General features: G+C 39.1%; 1 protein-coding gene across 1 annotated transcript in view; it reads left to right on the top strand.

Moving 5' to 3' along the window:
• The window catches only part of zfpm2a (zinc finger protein, FOG family member 2a), a 321,980-nt gene that overhangs the window by 3,671 nt on the left and 296,895 nt on the right, over positions 1-21,414 (top strand). The gene's annotated exons all lie outside the window — the stretch shown is intronic.

Here is a 21,414-nt window from a genome sequence, read left to right as displayed (position 1 = left end):
TTTTGCTAATTAACTTTTATGCCCATACTGTTATTTATCTTTAATTTACCAATGTTGTCCCTGCAATTGGAAGAAAAAATAGATCTGAATAAACAAGAGAAACAAAAGTGAACTATTTTTTCCATCTACGCGCTACTGTTAATCTTAGCAGCCCTTGAATATGGCCACTTATGGAAAGCCAGCAAACTGTTTATCATATCAGGTGACATTTCTATCTTTGAGGGGCATTTATCAGAGGCAGATTATAGTTGTAAAGGATAAGACGAGTGTTTACTGAATCGACTGCCAGCATCCTGTGCGTGTGTGAATGTGTGTTTGCTTGTGTATACATTAGCGTATGTACTGTACTGTACATTCAAGCATGTGCCTATATGTTCTAGCAGAAGGATCAGAGCTTTTAGCAGCGCTGATGTGTTTATTTTTGTACGACTTTAACGGGATCCGCGTCCGTATTTCTCACAAGTTAGCACAGCTTTGTTCTCACGGAGCTCGCAGGCGTGACATGCCGCCTCTCACACTTGTCAACAAAAACTGGCAACCGCGGCAGGTAAATGTTTTAGGGTTGGAAAAAGAAAAAGGTTTGTATGTGTGCCATGCTGAATTTTTAAGGGTCTTTTTTTTTTTTTAATTAGGTGACAATCATTTTGTATTTCCTGTGTTTTTCTTGTTGATTTTTGTCTGAAGCACAGTGGTTGCTGGATGCCAACTTTCCCTCTAACATCTGTTCTCTGACTATAACAGCTTGTGTTGTTGCCTTGTCTTACCTGACTGATCCCCAATTGCTTAATTTTTGGTGCGAAATAACACGGCAGATTTTGTCTAATTTAGGCGTTTTTATTGTTAAAATTAATTTTTCAATATAGAATACGTTCTGTACTCATTGAACTCATCTGTAGCTACAGTATAGAGAGGGGGATGGTAAGCAGCTGTTTTTTTCCTGTCTTGAAAAAAGCTATATGTCATGTTGGATGGGCTCGTGCTTGGCAGCTGATAGACAGACAGTGCCTAAAGTTGCCCTTGGTGCCCCAGCAGTGTGACGCTTCGGCAGCAATGTGATAAGTGGGCAGGGTTGCAACCAAGGTGCAGGTCACTTCCTCACACAGTTTCCTCTTTATCTTCCTCTTTCCTGGATTTTTCTGTTATTATTCCAATAACTGCTAGGCCAGGCTATCATTGTGCAGGCTTTGTGCGGGGTTCTACTTAAGCCGTCATCATAGTAGAAAACTTAACATTTAGCTATAGCATTAGGAAATATGTATGCTTTGGCTTTTATTGTCACTTGATCTTACTTATTTATCTTCAACAACCTAACTCTGTTTGGCTTTCAAATTTGATATCAGTGATGTCTATTGAGCCCCCACGTAACAATTGACTTTCAGCCTGCTTTAAGTTAATAGCCTTGTCTCTTGCTTGTCGGGATCAATATAGGTATTAATTAATCGCCATTATCAGCCACAGGATCTAGTTCCATTTGTTGTTACATCAGGAAAATATCAATAAAGAAGTGGACTCCCTGATCGTCATGGCAACTTCATCTCTAAGGTCAAAGAGAGTTTATCTTATCTTGCTGCTGAGAGTGGCAAACTGCTTAGGGATCTAGTTTGGACTCAAAGATCATTGATTTAGGCTTTCTTTCACCCCCACCTTGTTGTTCCAGGACAGGAGGCTGAGGGAGAAAAAAGGCGTCTTTCTAATCACAACAGAGATGTAAGATTTAAATATTGATGTCCAAAGGCCATTATGAGCAAAGAGGGCCTCTGGTCTTGCTGTTGTTCAAGTACGCCCTTTTAAAACCCAGACAAAGCTTTGATTATCAGGGGTGTCACTGTGGAGTGTGTCTGTGTAGCTGACAGTGTGGGGATGAAGGGGAAATCAGTTTCCTGTAAACATAGTCACAGAATATTAAAAGATCCCACTCAGCATGTTTTTTGGAATCCAGATACAGTGATGAACTGTAGGATTTCAGACCCAGTTTGAATCTTTTACGATGTTGGAACAGAACTGACCCTGACATTAAAAGTGCTCTTCTAGTTTGTTTGGTCTTGTTTTGGTACAGTATTTTTGAGTAGTTGAGGTCTGCGGGTGTTAGGCATTATTAGTTTTGATGTATTTTGTATATAACTGCAGGTGGGTTTGTGTGTTCTCACGGGTGTTAAGGCCCAATTTGAGCTATGGAAGAGTGCTTGGATGCCACAGAATGCTTCTTGGGGTTGGAGCAGGGGCAATGCCTTCTTTTTTTTTATCCTCCTCTTGCCCCGGGGACACAATTGCCTCATTTAACATTCTCCATTTGGCCCCAGCCAAGAGAGGAAATAGCCAGGCTCAGAGACCGCCACACATCATGAATTCTGTGTTCATTTAACTAGCACAGGTTCACCTTGATGATATAAATATATCAGGAATTAAGGGGTTGGTGATGAGGTATGCCAGTACATTGAATGGTTTCGATGTTCTGTACTATAAATATGGATAGTGAGTATATGTTTGTCAAATGTATTAACAGAATCGTTGTAGATCAGTGCATGTTGTACACCAGGAACTATTTTCTTACATTGGTAGAAAATACTGAGTCTGGCAGTCATTCTCTGCGAACACTCTGGACATACTTATAACAGATCTGTCAATTTGTTGTCTTTGTTTTATGCTGTTTTTGTAATTAGTTTCAATAAATTAACATTATGTCACATTAAATATTATATTTGTGTTTGAACTGTATTTTGAAAGATTAGACATAGAAAAAAGTGAGATGATATGACACAGATATGTACACATTGTCACATTGTAATATCATTATTACAAAATGTATTTATGTCCAGTTTGTCAGTTTGACTTCACATTAAATCGAAAATAACATTTGTATGAAAAAAACAAAACCATGCTTTGTAAAATAAACTAATTAAACGGGATAATATAGTGAACACCATCTCCAGAGCAGGATAGTAGCTGGCACATCACAGAATGACACCCTAATAGCTGTTCAGGCCAAATCTTTAGCTTGGCAGGAATTACTGGGGATGTTTACGTGTGTGTGTGTTTGTGTGTGTGTGTGTGTGTGTGTGTGTGTGTGCGCGCGTTTTGGGAGTGCTTTGGCGGTTGCATTGTAGGGAGCCGCTGCACAACTTTACATTTGGATGAAACGCATCAGGCTCTGAGGATAGTTAAAGGATAGGTGGCAACAGAGGATTAAGGCAACAAGCTTTTCAGTTCAATTTGTACATCAGCATTTTCTCCCAGTCAAACGGCACAAAACGCATAGCATCTTAAGGGTTCAGTGGAAAATCGCTAATGACAAGGCCTTGTAAATAGATAAACAATTTATCCGTCAAATATGCTTAAAATATAAAACAAACTTCCAAACGTGTTAGTACTAAAAAAGGCTGTGTTTTGATTTGCACCATTGCAAAGCTGCTAAAGCTGTTGACAGCACAGCTTACACGTCATGTGATCAGAGGCCATATATTTTCCTGCTTGTGATTAGTAAGGAAGTGTTGCAACATAAATAGTTTTAATGCAGAATTATTCTAATCAAAAGTGATTGATGACCATTGATTATGTTTGCTGTAAGTGCAAATTGTTATGCAAATCTGATCAGACAGTCCGTGTGACCAAAGTGACATACTGCAAAGTGCATGTCTCTTGGCACCTATTATCTCAATGCAGGCCTCGTTAAGTGACAGAGTAAACATGAGAAATGTAGTCACTATTTTAGGATTGACCAATTTTTTCTCTCTGCATTTCAAAGAATGCTTATCTAGTAATTACTGTTGACACTGAGCAAGTGTTAGCCAACTAAAATGGCGTTTTGTCTGATATCAGATTGGATTTTTATCTACGGTTTACGTATTCCTGAAAACCAAAGATAACAGGCTCAAATTATCGATGTATCCGAATTACGAGGTACATTTTAAAAGCTACAATCACCACATGCTGCGCTCAGTCCGGGGATGTGGATATGTATCTCTGAGGAATATATTTGACCATAATCAAGTTTTTTCTGAGCTTCAGAAACAGGATAACAACTGGGTCGGTTGATAAGCTTGAGAAAAGCAGGGAAATAGTCTTCTCTGATAAAAGAGGAGAAAATCTGATTGATTGATGTCCGTCGGCTTTACCACCATCACAAGCCAGTTGACAGTTGGTTTGGGATCAGATGATTTCACTCTCACGATTGGGGTTGAGGGGAAGCGAGGCAAATATGAAGGACACAAAGGTCAATGGCTTCTCTCCCCTCTCTGTATCTATCGCTTGCTGGCAATAGCTTGCTTTGACAAACTAATATGTTGCTAAGCTTTGTTGTAGGAGGACACATGGTCATAGTTTGTACAGTAATATCCTATTGCAGTAATCTCACAGGGAATGATTGTGTGGTGGAGGAATCTGGTACCAGCGGGGACTCGTTGACATCATCAACTGCAGTCGACTGGCAGATGTCTCCTGACTTGTTTGAACTGAATGTTCCCATGGGATGGAGTAAGTTAAACAGCGGCTCTGACTTGAAGCGATCTGTTATTGTAAGCAGAATCTGATAAGACGGCACCCCCGTATTATATGTTTGTTTAGCAAAGAGGCCAGAATGGGAAAAAAAAAATGTCTACAGCGAGTGTCGCGCTGTATTTTCGGAAAAAAGCCCAACATGGAATTATGACAAAAAATCATTGGAGGCGTAGTGTAAATAAACACCCAAGGCGTGCCGTGACTCTCCATAAAACGTTGGTATGGTATGGTATGGTATGGTAAAGATGTCTCATGCAACTTTTGGTCTTTTGTCGCTGCTTAGATCATGTTTCTAAAGATAAAGTGTAGTCTTAATGTGCCCATAGTGGTGGCTGATATTTAATAGAAAGCTTTGGCCCCTCCGACGGTCCACAGACGTAACAGACAAGTCCATTAGCTTTGTAGGGAGCTGCTTTCAAGATCAAGGTTTCACTTGTAATGAAGAGGCTGTACAATTGGAAGTCAAAAGCATCACTTACGAATCACTCGTTCCAATCAAGCTTTCATTCCAAAATGTAGTTTCCATTCAGAGCTATTAACCAAATAACAAAAAATCTGGAGGAAATTCCCTTCCAAATGGAACTGGCCTTCATTTGGGCAAAGAGACAACAATTCTTTGTTTGTTTGAAGTGGTTGATATAACAACGTTCTTGTCAAAGACAGGGTGAATTAAAGGGGTTTGTAATTACCATAATTATCTCTTATATGTTTTCACCTAATGATGTCCATTAAATGTTTGAGGCTTCATTTAGAGAAAGCCTTGCTGTAGGTTGGCTTAGACTCATAACACAGCATATTAACACTGCACAAGTAATGAACTTCTTTCATCAAAGATGCTTATCATACAGTGCCTCTTAGGGGAAAGCCAATATACTTCAGCTTTTTGTTACAGTTGGATTAGAACAATTCTCATAGTTCTCACTTATCTTTCAAATTCTCTCTGCATGTGATAGCGACCCAATTGGCTTCATGTCCAAACAGGACGGCTCTCTAATCTTGACGGCTGCTCGCTTCATGTAAAACATCTCATTTGGTGGCTCAGCCTAGTTGCTGTCTTATCGTTACACAATTCGCTGCGATTTTCTTTGTGGCAACTTATTTAAATTCCCCCCTGCTTATATATTTCCCTTCTTCTTTCATTCAAAATGATTGTCTTTCATAAGTTCAAAGACTCATCTCTAAGACTTTTGGTAACTTTACAGATAAGAATTCGCAGCGGAGATGGGACAAGAGAAAGGCTGCTTCATTGAAGAGCGGTAGTTGGAGTGTTCGTGTGCTGTACATCCATCACTGTTTTCAGGAGGGATGCTGAGCTAACCTTGATATGGAGCACAGATTTAGCGCTCTAACAGTTTGCACCTCAGCAGGTACAGAGATCATGCTTGAATACGTTTGCGCTCTTCTGTCCAGCGCCAAAGCCTTCAGTCCTGCATGCAACTTGGCTCCCGTGGTTCCTTTGGTCTTTGTCCATCACCTATCAGCATATCAACAGTGTCTCTGAAGCCCAGTTGTATAATGTACCATTTATGGCTTTGTGGATAGAGATGGCGGTCGGGTGGTGGAATAGCTCCAGGCCTTCCCCTCAGTGAGTGGATTAACGGCGGTCTGCTTTAGCGCACTCTGCCATGGTGTGAAATCGGCCTCGCTTCGGCGCCGGCAATGCGGCTCCCTCTTGCTCCCTTTTTTCTTTCGGTCTCCTCTTCTCTCGCTGTTTCCTCACCTCCATGCAAAGCCTCTCCCGGCCATCTGTGAAATGTGGAAACTCTGTGTCTAAGTTGAGTTCAGATCCCATTCCCTCCATCAAGCTGAGGCCAGGAAGCAAATGGGCAGGCAGTCGAATGGGGGGGGGTTGCAAAGGAAAGGGAGGGAGAGAGGCAGAGGAGGAGAGGAAGAAGGGGAAGGGGAGATGGGGGGGCGATGAGCTCATTGATGTTGTGCCGCGTGTGCAGGAACCCTGCCTGTTCTCCGCGGGTGAGCTGGAGGAGAGTCCAGGCCTGGGTGCTGGCCGAGAGATCTCTGGTTCCTCAACGCAGGTCCAAAATCCCCCCTCTGTGTGTGTCTGTGTGGAGGCAAGGCAGTGGCACAGCTCCCCTGAGCCCCTGCCCAGTCCTTTGAAGATAAGATGGTGATACAGAGTCCCTTTTGGTACGTTGCTAACTGATGGTCTTTGTGTGACACGCATGCCTCTCTCCACTGGAGCCTACAGCTAAAACACCTATGGTGTTTACTGAAACGAATTGGCTGTATGGCCTTAGGTCAAATTAGATTAGGAAAGGGTGGCCAAATCTTAGGTCTTCTGTTTACGAGATTTCATTATTTTCCTCACTATTTTATACTGATATTGTTGACTTGAACCGTGCCTGATATGGATAGATTTTAGTATATGAATAAATTCTTGAACATTTATTTTTACCATGTATGCGTTCACTTCAAATTGTTATGTTTACCTTCCAACTCAAGTGTCATATTACAGCTGCTGATTAGTCTGCTTTCTACATTATTTCTCTTATGCATTCATTTATTTTACAGCACCCTCAGGGAAATTCCCCCGCTTCTGCCTCTGCACAGCAGCATTTCAGAAGAGCAACTGTCAAAATATTCAGACGACTTTGTAAAATGATGAACTCAACAATTCCTCTACTTTTTTCTATCCTTTGTGGCTTTTGGGTTAAGATGTCTGCATCAAATCTAGTGATTGTGCGGCGTTGTGGCAGCTCGGAAAGCCAAGTCGGGGTCCAGCCACACATCATCTTTCCATAGACAATGTGAATCTCTGTGGCTCATCAGGGATGGGGCGTTGATTGCTTTTTGATTCCCCTCCAACATGGAAGAGGTCCTGCATACATCAGCTAATTAGAATGTACTTGTAGTGTGTGACAGTCCCTACACTTTTCATCAGATACTCAGCCCAAGTGCTCCTACCACAAGGCTTTGTGAGATGCCTGACAGTACTGCGCACAGCAGGGCTAGTTGTGTGTGTGTGTGTGTGTGTGTGTGTGTGTGTGTGTGTGTGTGTGTGTGTGTGTGTGTGTCTGTGTGTGTGAGTGTGTGTGTGTGTCTGTGTGTGTTAGAGGGGAGGAAAAAATGTTGGGTAAAATTGTAAATCACAGAAAATGTAAAGTTAATAGGTTAGAATAACATACACAGATAATGCAACAATAACACACCTTTTATTACTTCCTGCAAATGTGAAAACAAAAGCTAATGGGATTGTTTTTGATTGCTTTTTTTGTCCGTTGGTTTGTGCATAGGATTATACGCAAACACTACACACTATAGGGATGCAACGATTCGTCAACAAAAATCAATGATGGCAATGATAGTCAGAGATGTCATAGCTCAAACGAACATGTGCGAGTCAGTGCGACTGGTGACCAACAAGCAACAGAAAGATTAAAATGGTTGCGGCCACTGACGATGACACCGCAAGCAAAATATCGAAGGTATACATTTTAAAAGGTGCTTTTATGCAACTTTCTCACAGTAACATTTTTCACAACAAGAACACCACCGGCTAGTTTATGCTAACATAGGTGTTTTAACAGAACACATTTGTTTGACAATTTTCTATATTTTTCACAATTACAAAGTTTGTGTAGTAACATTTTTTACAGGCCCGAATAAAATGATTGGTGTTTACGGCTGACACTCACCCGGTCTACACATACAAAAACAGCCCAAAGGAAGCAACAAACAATTTTCAGTCTTGTTGTTGTTATGGTAGAATGTACATTCAATGACAGCTAGAGCGAGCTATCCAAATTACTATTATTAGTTAACAACACCTAAAGGTAATGCGCTTGCATGTGTTACGTACGTAGGTAATTACATCATCACGTAGGAGAGTTGGCGCCCTCTAGGCATCTGTGTAAATGTTGTAAACAGCCCCATTAAGTTAAACACGTCATAGTCACGAATAACTTGCTCAATTTGCAAAGCATACCTTACTTTTCTTGGCAGTACGTCCGTGATGTTGAAACAATTAAAGAGGAGTCATGTCAGACTGTGTATCTGGAAGATGCATTGTCCGACTCTTCTCTGTAATATAGTTAGAGAGTTTTGTTAGATTGGGTTTGTTTTTGTTTTATCAGCACTTTGCCTGTCTTGCTTTTAAAAAAACTGTTGGAAAAAAGTTCAATAGTTTTATTTTTGTAGCAGCACATTTCTTAAATACACATGTCTGTATTAAGTTGTCATTTTTTATGTTAGTCAGCACATACCTGAAAACATCTTAAAACTGAATTTAAAAGCAGATGGCTAAATTAGAGCCAGTGAAAAGTTGCACACTTCATAATCCGATTAGGCAACTAATCGTTAAATAGTCGATTTGTTGCCTATCAAAATCTTTAATTGCAGCCCTAGTACACACTGCACTAGACATGTCCTCAAAACTGTGTGGAGGTGTAGTAATGTGTACCTATGTAGAACCCATTACATTTTTGTGCAAAAATAATTATATATAATTTATGGAATCCCCACAGCCCAAATGTAACTGTTGTGGAGCAATCGCATTACAGTTGGCACCTGTAAGGAAAACACTTGTTTAATTCTGATAAATACTATCACTCAGTTTTGCTTTTTCTTCACTATGCCTGGGCTGATAACAATGTTTTCTTGATGATAGATTTACCTACATATTATTGCCAATAAATGATATTATTGTCATTATTTATTTGGACCAAATTAACCATTGATGATGATGATTAATACATAATAATAATGCATGTATATCAAACTTGTATTTCTCATATATTTTAACACCTCCCAAAGTAAATAAAACAAAGAAATAACAATGATATATAGTTTGTCTGTCAGCAAAATTTAGCACTTGAATAAAAATTACAACCAAAAGCAATAAAAAATGTTAAGGTGCTGGTGGTGGTCAAATATACACAACCAAAACAATAAATAATGTGGCTAAATAAAGTGTTGGCAAACAAAATTGTACTTCAATATTGAACATGTAGGCAGAGGTAGAATTGTACATTACCTTACTAACAATCAAGTTTGAATATTTTTTTAACTAAAGTTAACTAAACGGCGATTTATCAGCGCTCTAAAACTTACCGACTTAATTTTTATTTTGGTTTAGGGGTCATTTAAGCAAGGCATATTAGTTACTATTGTACAAGCACATGCACTGAACCGTGGAAGGTACTGGATCGTCTCTATATATTTCATAACAGCATCCTATTACACCCCGATGGCTTGTGGAAAAAACAATACACTGTGGTCTGGTCCCTATCCCCAAGCAGCACAGAATAAAGTGGAGGACGTGGTAGTAGAACAGACATCCAACCGCTTTTTCTGCAGGTAATCTTGACTTAGATCTTAATTCCAATAAAGTGTTTTTTTTTTTTTCTAAGCACAAGCCAGATCTGAGCAGGAACACTCCACCCTGTATTTCTGTGGTCATACTTTATTGAATATCATTTCAGATAAGCTCTGTAATCCTTTGGGGGCGAAGTGATGTATATTGACCAGCTCAATGTCTGTGATACAGTGCATGTCTCAGATGTGGGAATGGTAAATAATGATTTGTGTCAAAGCTCCAATCATGTATAGGGAGAACAGCTCTTTTTTGTTGTCAGTTAACATTGTCAGACACAATGTACAGTGTATGATAAAAAATAATTTTACAAATATTTATTATTGTTCTTAATATTTTACCTACCTGATTGTGTGCAGTACACATTATAAATGTTTTTTTTTTTATATATATATAGATACTGTAGATATGAGTGAAGTCTTGTCGTCTGTGCTGTCAAGCAGTGAGGCGGGTCACTCAGGTCAATACCACACTGTAACAGTCTCACCTCTCATGAGCTGCCTCCACATGGTTCATTTCATCAGGGTTTCCTTTATCTTGACCGACCAGGCCCATGACCCCCAGAGCACTGATAGTCCAATAAGGTTTCAGGAGAGCATCATTGTAAAGCCTGAAACAGAGCTTAACTGGTTATAAGTTCTCGCAGTTAGGTTTGAGTCAATGTACCTGTAATTGCCTGTGACTATTCTCATTCATCCAGGTGATTGTATTCTCAGGGGTTTGAATGGGTTGCAACTGAACCGTTCAGATTGTCTTCGAAGACATCTGCCTCTCAATTGGGCTGAAATATGACATGCAAATACCAAACTATAGAATATGCAGAAGCTGCATTTGATCAAACTAGGGATGTCCTGATCCGATATTTGGATCGGATCGGCTGCCGATATTTACCAAAAATTGCGTATCGGCAAGGCATGGGAAAATGCCGATCCAGATCCAGTTTAAAAAAAAACTGTCAAAAAAAAAGTCTCAATCAAAACACATAGAATCATCATACTGCTGTGATTATATGCATCAAGTGTTCATTCAAGGCTAAGACAAAATATCGAGATATATATTGTGTATCTCAATATGGCCTTAAAATATCGCAATATTAAAAAAAGGCCATATCGCCCAGCCCTAGTTCAATGATGCCATTTCTGTTTGTCATGTATAATTTTGTCTATTTTGTGTTTATCCTTGAATAAACAGGTCAGTTCCTTGTTACCAACCATTGTGTATTATTCAAACTCTCCTAATTCAGCTGGCTAGTTGTTATCAAGAGTACTAAAACCCTTTTCAACATGATTCTGACAACTAAGTAGGCTAAATAACTTTAAACTTTAATACATGCTCGGTTAGGCCAGTATTGGTCAGTATCGGTATCAGTCTGTATCGGTATCGGATCGGAAATGCTAAAACAATATCGGTATCGGATCGGAAGTGCAAAAACCTGGATCGGGACATCCCTAGATCAAACATATCAAATCCCAGTAAGAAATAACCTATTATTAATGGAACTGTGTAAATGTGTCAAGGCATTATTTACTTTCCTGCATCAAAAAAGAGAAACAAATGCTGTGGTTTGCCTGAAAAGTTCAATTTGAAAAGAATCATCACAAGTTCTTATGCGTGGAAAGCAGCTTCTGTCCTGCCGAGCTGGTGACTGCCATCTGACTGCTGTTTGAAGTCAGCACAAGTTGACAATATTTGCTTTTCACCAATTCCCGCCCACTGCGTCTCTCTGCTCCGTTTGAAAGTGCGACCTGTGTGGAGTCTCTATCAGCACGCTGCCTGGAAGAAATGGCTCAAATTGGACGTTTGGTTTGTTGGTGCATTGACAATGTGGCTGTTGGAAGTGACGTTTTGCAGTCATGGTTGTGATGGGGTAAATGTGACTGACAGGTGTAGGAGGGGGAGTGGACAGGCAGAATGGAGGTTGCGGGGAGCCAGATTAGGCCATTAGGAAATGGCAGATACCTTCAATTCCAAAATTGCTTCTCTTTAAAGCACCTCTCTGAGGGCAGTTTTACTCAACACCTTGACTGGCAATACAGGAGAAGACACGTAAGACATAGGTAAAGATAGATAGATGAGTAAATAAATGACAAGCAGCTAAACAATTCAATAGTAATACTTAAGAGTGCTTTGTTACCTTCTACCTGACCACACATTAGGGGAATAACAGAATCAATACAGCGGGTCATGAAAAAACACAAAGTAAACACAACAGTTAAACCAGGTAGACTTGACAGGTCTACCTGGTTGGCCACGCCTATAAGAACAGCTGATAGGCAACACGTCACAGTGGTCAGGTGACCCTTCTGAAGAAGACTGCATCTGACAGTCGAAACATGTCAGTTAAAAATTCCATCTAATATACCGAAAATATTGTCTGATTACAAGAAAATTTGAAAAGTGTGTTAAGTTACTTTTCTTTTAGTTCACCTATTTAATTTTGACACATAATTAAATTGTTATTAATCTATTTAATCACTAATGCTGTACTTCTCATCTTGTTCAAAGTCAGGAGTGAGCTAGAGTCGACCTCAGCCCACTCCAACTGAGAGGTGGGTTACACCATGAACTGGTCTTGCAGTCCATGTTTGGGTCTCAGATATATATATATTTTTATTTTTTTTTCGCAATTAATTGCAGTCAGTTACTTGCGAGCATCATTTAAATTAACTTTAAAAATGACCCCAAATATTTTCAAACAATTAAAATGTTATTGTCAGAATGTCATACAGGAACATTTTACAAATGTTTTACAGTACCTTAATGCATGTAATGTGCTTAAAACATAGTTACAGTTTTATCTAAAGTCCCGAATGTTCAATAAACTTAGTACATGATAATAAATATAACGTAAGCGGTTCTAACCAGAATTGTAATGTTTTTCCCCAATATTTATATAAAATATAGTTTAGTACTGTCATTTTCTTTCTTTGCCGATTGGAGAGGATAAATCACACAGTTTTACTATGTTTTGGTAACAAATGTTACCAAATATGGTTACTTGCTCTACAAAGAGATACCGCTAAATAAACAGTCAAGGCCAAAGTCAATACTTGAGATGGTATACATCAAATAGAAAAATAAAGAATCTGAAAAATCAAATACCATTAATTCCACTTTAATTTTAAGGGAAGTACACACCTTAAGTTTAGGATTGACAGATGCACCCCCACCTATTGACATTATATTTTCCTTCAGGGAAGAGTTCATCCTTTTTGCATTTGTACGTAAGGCTGTATTTAAAATGGCATCATCCAGAAAATGTGTATGAAAGCTGGTTCTTTTCTCTGTGTGGAAGTGTGTTTGTGGGTTTGAGGGAAGGCTGGGGGTGTGCTGAGACCCCAGCGTTATCAGCACCAGATGCAGGTTGACTTCAGACTTCCAATGAAAGGTAAAGAAAGAGAGGGAGAAAATTAATGAGAGCCATAAAGCCAGCAGGATAAATAATTAGCCAACTGGTACTTAGATCCGACCCTTCATTTGCGGCTGCAAATAAATCCTCCTTGCAAAGTTAGTTTGTCAAAACTGCCGACGGATGCCGTGTATTTTGTCATGACTGGTTTTTGCATTCCCCCCTCTTTTTGTGATCACCCCTGTCCATTTGTCATTTAAATATAAGTGGCAGGTTTCTCCGTGCTGCCGCCGATAATTGGCCAGAACTGCGCACCTTACAAATGTGCACAATCCAGACAAACAGAAAGATAAAAGAGTTGTTAGTTTACTTATCATCAACTTAATAGTGTTGCTTGTTTACTTCTGGCTGATGTTCCTCAAAGGAGCCTCCAGAAACAGTCATGGCTGTAAAACACTTTTGTACTGACGCTTAACCATGCACACGCATCTCTATTTAGGTCTGAAGTTTGTTGTAATTTCCCTCAACTACTGCTTTCTTATGCCCTCATCAAGATTGAAGTTAATTTATCGTGTATTAGCGCATACAGTGTGCTAGTGTGTGTTGATCTGGAGTGTTTACACAGGCTCACTCCCTGATGATTTTGTATTACTGTTGTCACACTGTACGAAGCACATCCACTTGTATTGTTCTCTTACTCCACCGGTAGATTTGAAAAGAGCTGAGCAATCACCAACAGATTTACATTATCCTCCTGTCTTCGATCGCTATTCATGTGTCTGCGCTAAGTAATCTCCCCCTCTAATCTCATTCAAAGATATAAGTAAACAAGTAATGCTGTAAATGAGAAGAAGAGCACATGAGTGAACAGCTAACAGATTATGGTAATTGATGAAAAGAGGACTATTTTTTACTCAGAAAGTTACATCATAAAACTGATCTCTTTTCTGTTGATATTATGCGTCTGGGTAATAATAAGGTTATTTTTCAACACAGGGGAAATGGTAAGATATAATGTATTTCTCTAAACAAACATTGTTCAGTTCAGTTCAGTTCAGTTTCAGTTTATTCCAAACATGCATACGATACAATGTAATGCATCACACAATTCCAGTTGTTTCATTACAGCACGTCCGAAAAGGAGTAGGAAGAAGCAGAGCTTAGTTAATCCTACCCCTTTTCATACCATAGCAATTTTATCCAATGTCCTTGTTCTCTGTAACAGAACAGTGTAAACAGAACAAAATAACAGAACAGAACAAATAAATAATAAATAAATAATATACCACAGTAAGCATACAAATATTAAATACATAAGTAAAGGGACAAGCGGTAGAAAATGGATTGATGGATAATCTTTGTCTCAATAAAAAAAGAAAATGGAAAAAACGGGTTCAAGATATTCATCATAATTCTTGTTCTGTGTACTTTGTGAACACTTGTAGTTTGAACAGTCTCTTAAACTGAATGATATTGGTGCTTTGTTTCATTTCTTTGGTTAATCCATTCCATAATTTAATTCCACATACTGATATACTAAAGGTTTTAAGTGTGTTGTACGAGCATACAAATGTTTTAAATTAAATTTTCCTCTTAGGTTATATTTCTCCTCTTTTGTTAAGAAGAATTGTTGTACATTCTTGGGTAGCGGGTTATAGTTTGCTTTGTACATCATTTTAGCTGTTATCAAATGCACCAAATCGTTGAATTTCAATAATTGTGATTTAATAAATAAAGGGTTTGTATGTTCTCTATATCCAATATAAAAAAATGTTGTAGTTGAAACTATTATTTAAAATTATTTAAAATGAGGTTATCCCACTTTTGAATTTTGATTAATTGTGATGATAGCAGTTAATTACTTGTTTCCATAACTACATTTAACTTTAAAAAATATTTTGACACAGATGCCATTTAATTGTCAGAATGTCATATGTGATTTAAAAAAAATTAAATCTTGAATGCACATTATTTATTTTGCCTAAATATTAGTAACAGTATAGTAGGAAGTGCACATTTTTAATAAATGTGCTACAACAATATATAATGTCCTAAACCAGAGCACTTCAACAGGGTGTTCGGGCCCTCTAAGGACTACAGTGGGTTGTGAAAATTTTGATTAGACCTTAAGATATTTTTTTATAATCCCCAGAAAATGTTTGTTTTACAAATGTATTTAAATACAGATGAATATTGATCCAACACATTGTAGTGAACATATACATTGAAGCAGAAACCGTCTTTTAGTCAGCAACACACACAACCCTCCAGCAGGGCACCGGTTTATTCCCTTGTCTTTCCAACAAGAAGGACCCACCCCTATCACCGCTGTGCCAATCAAAAGGCTCGGTTTGGTTTCCCGTGATTGGTCGACAGCCCATTCTGTGCTAGAAGCTAGTTTTTGTTTAAGTGTTTGGATTGGAAAAATGGGTCGTTTGGTAACACAACAAAAAAACACAAGCAAAAGAGGAATAAGCCTACTTCCACCTCAGACACTGCATGATATCAAAATACCGTTAGGGCCGCTCGACCAGTTTGATTTAAATCACAATTTTATACAAGATATATACTGTAAATAAGGGGTCCCCGTTGCATCTCCATCAGTTTGAGGGTCCTTGACCTGGAAAACATTGAAGACCACTCATACTATCCATAAACACAACTCAGAGTGCACTTATATCTGCATTTACTCGTCCTTTAACCAAGTTGCTTGGGCAAACAAGCTTATTGTTTTATTTTCAGGTGACTGTGCCATCCCTTTTTTTGTACAATGTGGCCTGTCAATTAATTGTGCGATTAATCTGCGTTTTCACATGGTGATAACCTTTTTGTGATTAATCCTTAAAGTTGGGGAAATGATCAATTCTTAGATGGGTTACTATTGGGACCTAGATGATTATAAATCAATAGACAAACGTCCAACAATCGATTTTTTTTAAAGTAATATACATGAAATAACACAGATGGTTCTAAAATATGCAACTACAGCAGGCACACACGGCACAAAACACACTGCAAGTAGAGAGGAGAACCCATGCTTATTGCTAAGATTGCTTGAATGTGAAGTAGTGAAACAATAAAAAAATGTGTGCTTTGTACATTTTAACAGAAGTCTTACTGTAACCATGTTACAGTAGAGCATAACCAGCTAAGAAAAGGAAATTAGCAAGTAGATTAACAGGTTCGGAGAACGAATGATATGTACTTAGTGTGACAACACTGTGAGCTGTAGATATGAATGGGTAGAACACACTTTGAGAATGATCTTTACGGCGCCCGGGAGCAAAATGTCTGGGCATTACGTGGTTATAGAAGACACGGAAACGAACAACAAACATGCTTGCTTGCTATGTAGGCATGTTGCCTAGCAGCCTACTGCGGTGCTCACTTTTGGAATTTTCTATGAATACAGTATTTAGACTTAGAGAGATTTCCCTTTATTGTCATTCAAATTTGAACTTTACTGTAAATGATAAATGATAAATGGGTTATACTTGTATAGTGCTTTTCTACCTTCAAGGTATTCAAAGCGCTTTGACAGTATTTCCACATTCACACATTCACACACTGATGGCGGCCATCGGGAGCAAGGGTGAAGTGTCTTGCCCAAGGACACAACGGACGTGACTAGGATGGTAGAAGGTGGGGATTGAACCCCAGTAACCAGCAGCCCTCCGATTGCTGGCACGGCCACTCTACCAACTTCGCCACGCCGTCCAGTACAGATACGAACCACATTTCGTTGCATTAGCTCGTTGTAGTGCAGGATAAAAGAGCATTAAGGTGCACATATAAATAAATAGATTACTGTACAGATAAATATATTGCACTTTTGCATACGCATCCACGTTTATGGATGTATGTTATATTGTCTTTATATTCCAGCGAGTTTATCCGTTTTTGGGGGGGAATTGAGGAGATTATTATGATGCGTTCAAGAGTCTTATGGCCTGAGGGAAGAAGCTGTTACAGAACCTAGAGGTTCTGCTACGGAGGCTGCGGAACCTCTTTCTAGAGTCCAGCAGTGAAAACAGTCCTTGGTGAGGGTGGGAGGAGTCTCTGCAGATTTTCTGAGCCCTGGTCAGGCAGCAGCTTTTTGTGATTTATGTCTATACTATACGTGATTACATCGGATAACAGAAAAATAATGTAGTACATTACCGCATACATCAACAGACAAAGGAGGAGCCTTATATACATATTAATAATTAAATATAATAATAAATGTATAATATATATTAGTAATATACAATATACTGTTATTGTACTGCCTATGTATGTGCCAGAAGACACAGTGAACTGCACCATTTCTGCACTTTTCTGTGCGGTTGTACTTTGCACCAACAAAATTCAGTTGTCATGTGTAACTGATGTTAATATGTGAATGACAATAAAATTATTAATTGGCTGATTGATTATCAATTTTTAATCAAAGATGCAGTCTACCAAGTACAAGTCCTTCCGTGTTAAACACATTTCGCCAATCTGATTCTAATAACTAATTGATTTCTAATCGAATCGTAGTGCCTAAATTGTAAGGTGCCCAAAGATTGCAACCCCTAATTAATTGCATGTGTTGACTTTGACAGTCCTACTAAATATATATCGAGACAGATACAATTATTTATTAACTCACTATTGATTTCAAAGGCCAACAAACTAAATATGATCTATTTTATTGTTAATTGATTTTTAGGACTTCTTTTTAAACACTTCTCTGAAAATAAAAGCAAATACATGTATTTTACACACTACAGTACAAAGGGAAAGAAAAATCAAACTGCATACCTGATCCATATTAAAAAAAACATGTTGAAAGGCATTGCTGGTGGGGTGATCCAGTGCCATCAATGGCACAAGTTGTGCCATTGATGGCACAGCCCCTGGGCATAGGGATACGTGGGCTGGACAAGATGGTTGCTGGGCTTGTATCAGTAGGCACTGGCCCGTCCTCTGGGAGCTCTTAAGCCATGCTGTCTGATGGGGTTGGCAGCACATATGGGCATGTTATGTTTTTTTTTTATTCCAGTCAAAGCAGCCCGATGTTATCATCTTCACTACCCACGATGCCAGCATCACTGAAGCTGACGATTGGGCTTCACAGGGCCATCCTGATTTGTCTACCACCATTTCTAGCATCTCTATAGCACCGAGGTGACAATTTGTTCCAGCTAATTGGAAGTTTGTGTCAGTCTTCCGAGAACAAAACAGCAGCCTATCACAAATTACAATGATATCACAAACACGGATTCAGCTCGCCTCAGCTTTTTTTTTCCAGTCGAGACAGGAGGTTGACGGCTGCCTCAGTTAGTTGATAACCATCCACAGGGTAATGAAACTTCCACTTTGATGAGAAGTTGAAAAGAGTGTTTCCATGTTGGTTTGGCAGAACATTACACATGGCTGCAGGCAGGCAGGGGCAGGCAAGGGATCGAGCGGCTTTAATAGGGCTCATCCAGAGGTGGCGGGAGCACCGCTTGAACTGAACTGAAGGTGGGAGCAGGGGCTACAAGTACATGTCTTTTTTCTTTCATTATCTTTATTTCCTTATTATTTTAAATGGCCAGTGTGTGTGTGTGTGTTTTTTTCTTCACTAGAAGCCTTTTTGATATCCATTTAGATTGGGACTTCATTAAAAATCTCAGACAATGGGGTGACTTCTAATTAAGAAGCGCCGCATCTGGCCCCTGGCATCCTATCCCGTTGTTCCATCTATTTTGCTGGGGAGAATTCATTTGTTTCTTAATTAAGAACAACACCAATAGCGTGAAAAATCTGCCTATGGTACCTGAATTGTAATTAGTTAAATAGTAAGGGGAAGGCGAAAGCACATTCCAGTATAGCCCTAGAAATGAACTCATGGCTGATAAAAATGAACTAACTAGACTTCCATAAATCAAAGCTAGGGAGAAAAGTGTACCATCATTACGGCTAAGACAATATGCAAACTATCTTCAAAGACATCAAATTGCTAGAATGTTTTCATTTGCATCTATTAACCATTAACATAATGAGGAGAAGTGACATTGGACCCGGATTGTGTGTCTGCTCGGATTGATAGCTCTGCTGCATCTGCAAATTGTCTCTGCAAAATTATGCTAGCAGTCAAATCAGCGTTGAACTGTGGAGGGAGAGCGAGCAACAGAGTGAAAGAAGACAGACAGAAAACAGGGAATTTGGTTTTAACATTTTATCAGATAGTTCTATGCCACTACTGCTATATATATGTATATATATATATATATAGTCGAGGTTTCTGTGGTTTATCTGTTATACAGTGCTCAATACCGGGGTAGATCGGAATATACGTCAGGTCAGGAAAAAACACAGAGGCTATATCATCCCTACAAGCCTGTTTCGCAGGTTTCCCTGCTCGTCGGGGGATTTTATTAATTATTATTTTATTTATTATTATAAAATCCCCTGACGAGCAGGGAAACCTGCAAAACAGGCTTGTAGGGATGATATAGCCTCTGTGTTTTTTCCTGACCTAATAAAATCTACTTCACTTAATATGTGCTTTAGTCCCTTTTTTCCAGCAACACTAATACAAAAATTCACAATAATGTGTGATAGAATGCTAAAACGTTGACAGACCACCTCAAAAAACTGAATGGAATTTTACTTTTTTAATAAGACACCCACAATGTACATGAAAATAAAGAATGTGGGATTTACAATATTAACTATGGATGATAAAACATCTAAGATGAACAACATATGGGACGGCGTGGCGCTGTTGGGAGAGTGGCCGTGCCAGCAATCTGAGGGTTCCTGGTTCGATACCCAGCTTCTACCAACCTAGTCACGTACGTTGTGTCCTTGAGCCAGATACTTCGCCCTTGCTCCTGATGGAGCGGGGTTAGGGCCTTGCATGGCAATTCCTGCCATCAGTGTTTGAATGTGTGTGAATGGGTGAATGTGGAAATAGTGTCGAAGCGCTTTGAGTACCTTGAAGGTAGAAAAGCGCTATACAAGTATAACCCGTTTACCATAACATATGAACGTCGCTCCTCTTTTACTTCTCAGACCACCTAATCGATCGACATATTTTACAAGCGAGCAAAACGCAACAACAATGCAATAAACACAGCGGAATAAGGGTAAAAAAACCACTTACAATCTGATATAGTATCACTTTTCTGTAGACCTTTGTTGTAAAAATCTCCTTCCGCGTCTGTCCTCGACACCAGCGTCTCAGGCTGGCTGTTTTAGAAACAAACCCCGCCCACACTGCGTGATGCCTCGTCTGCTTGGAGTGGCTGTACCGTAATAACCCAAATATCACTCAAAAGCGCAAATTCCAAACATCCAAATGCTTTCTACAGTTCAAGACTTAAGGTAATTTGGAAACAACACTGCACATTATAATGGCTACTACAGTTTTGACTATGGACTGGGCTCTCACTATTATGTTAGATCCACTATGGACTGGACTTTCACAATATTATGTTAGATCCACTATGGACTGGACTCTAACTATTATGTTAGATCCACTATGGACTGGACTTTCACAATATTATGCTAGACCAGGGGTCGGCAACCCGCGGCTCTAGAGCCGCATGCGGCTCTTTGGCGCCGCCCTAGTGGCTCTCTGGAGCTTTTTAAAAAATGTATGAAAAATGGAAAAAGATGAGGGGGGGAAAAATATATTTTTTGTTTTAATATGATTTCTATAAAAGTATAAACATAACACAAACCTCCCTAATTGTTATAAAGCACACTGTTTATATTAAACATGCTTCGCTGATTCGAGTATTTGGTGAGCGCCGTTTTGTCCTACTAATTTTGGCGGTCCATGAACTCACCTTAGTTTGTTTACATGTATAACTTTCTCCGACTTTCTAGGACGTGTTTTATGCCACTTCTTTTCCTGTCTCATTTTGTCCACCAAACCTTTAACGTTGTGCATGAATGCGCAAAGGTGAGTTTTGTTGATGTTATTGACTTGTCTGGAGTGCTAATCGGGCATATTTGGTCACTGCATGACTGCAAGCTAATGCTAACATGCTATTTAGGCTAGCTCTATGTACATATTGCATCATTATGCCTCATTTGTAGGTATATTTGAGCTCATTTAGTTTCCTTTAAATCCTCTTAATTAAATGTATATCTCATGACACACTATCTGTATGTAATATGGCTTTTAATTTTTTGGGGCTCCAGACAGATTTGTTTTTGTATTTTTGGTCCAATATGGCTCTTTCAACATTTTGGGTTGCCGACCCCTGTGCTAGACCCA

This window comes from Nerophis lumbriciformis, linkage group LG04 (genome assembly GCF_033978685.3).
Source record: "Nerophis lumbriciformis linkage group LG04, RoL_Nlum_v2.1, whole genome shotgun sequence".
Taxonomy (NCBI): domain Eukaryota; kingdom Metazoa; phylum Chordata; class Actinopteri; order Syngnathiformes; family Syngnathidae; genus Nerophis; species Nerophis lumbriciformis.
The sequence above is the reverse complement of the archived record's forward strand: the minus strand, read 5'-3'. Positions and strand labels throughout refer to the sequence as shown.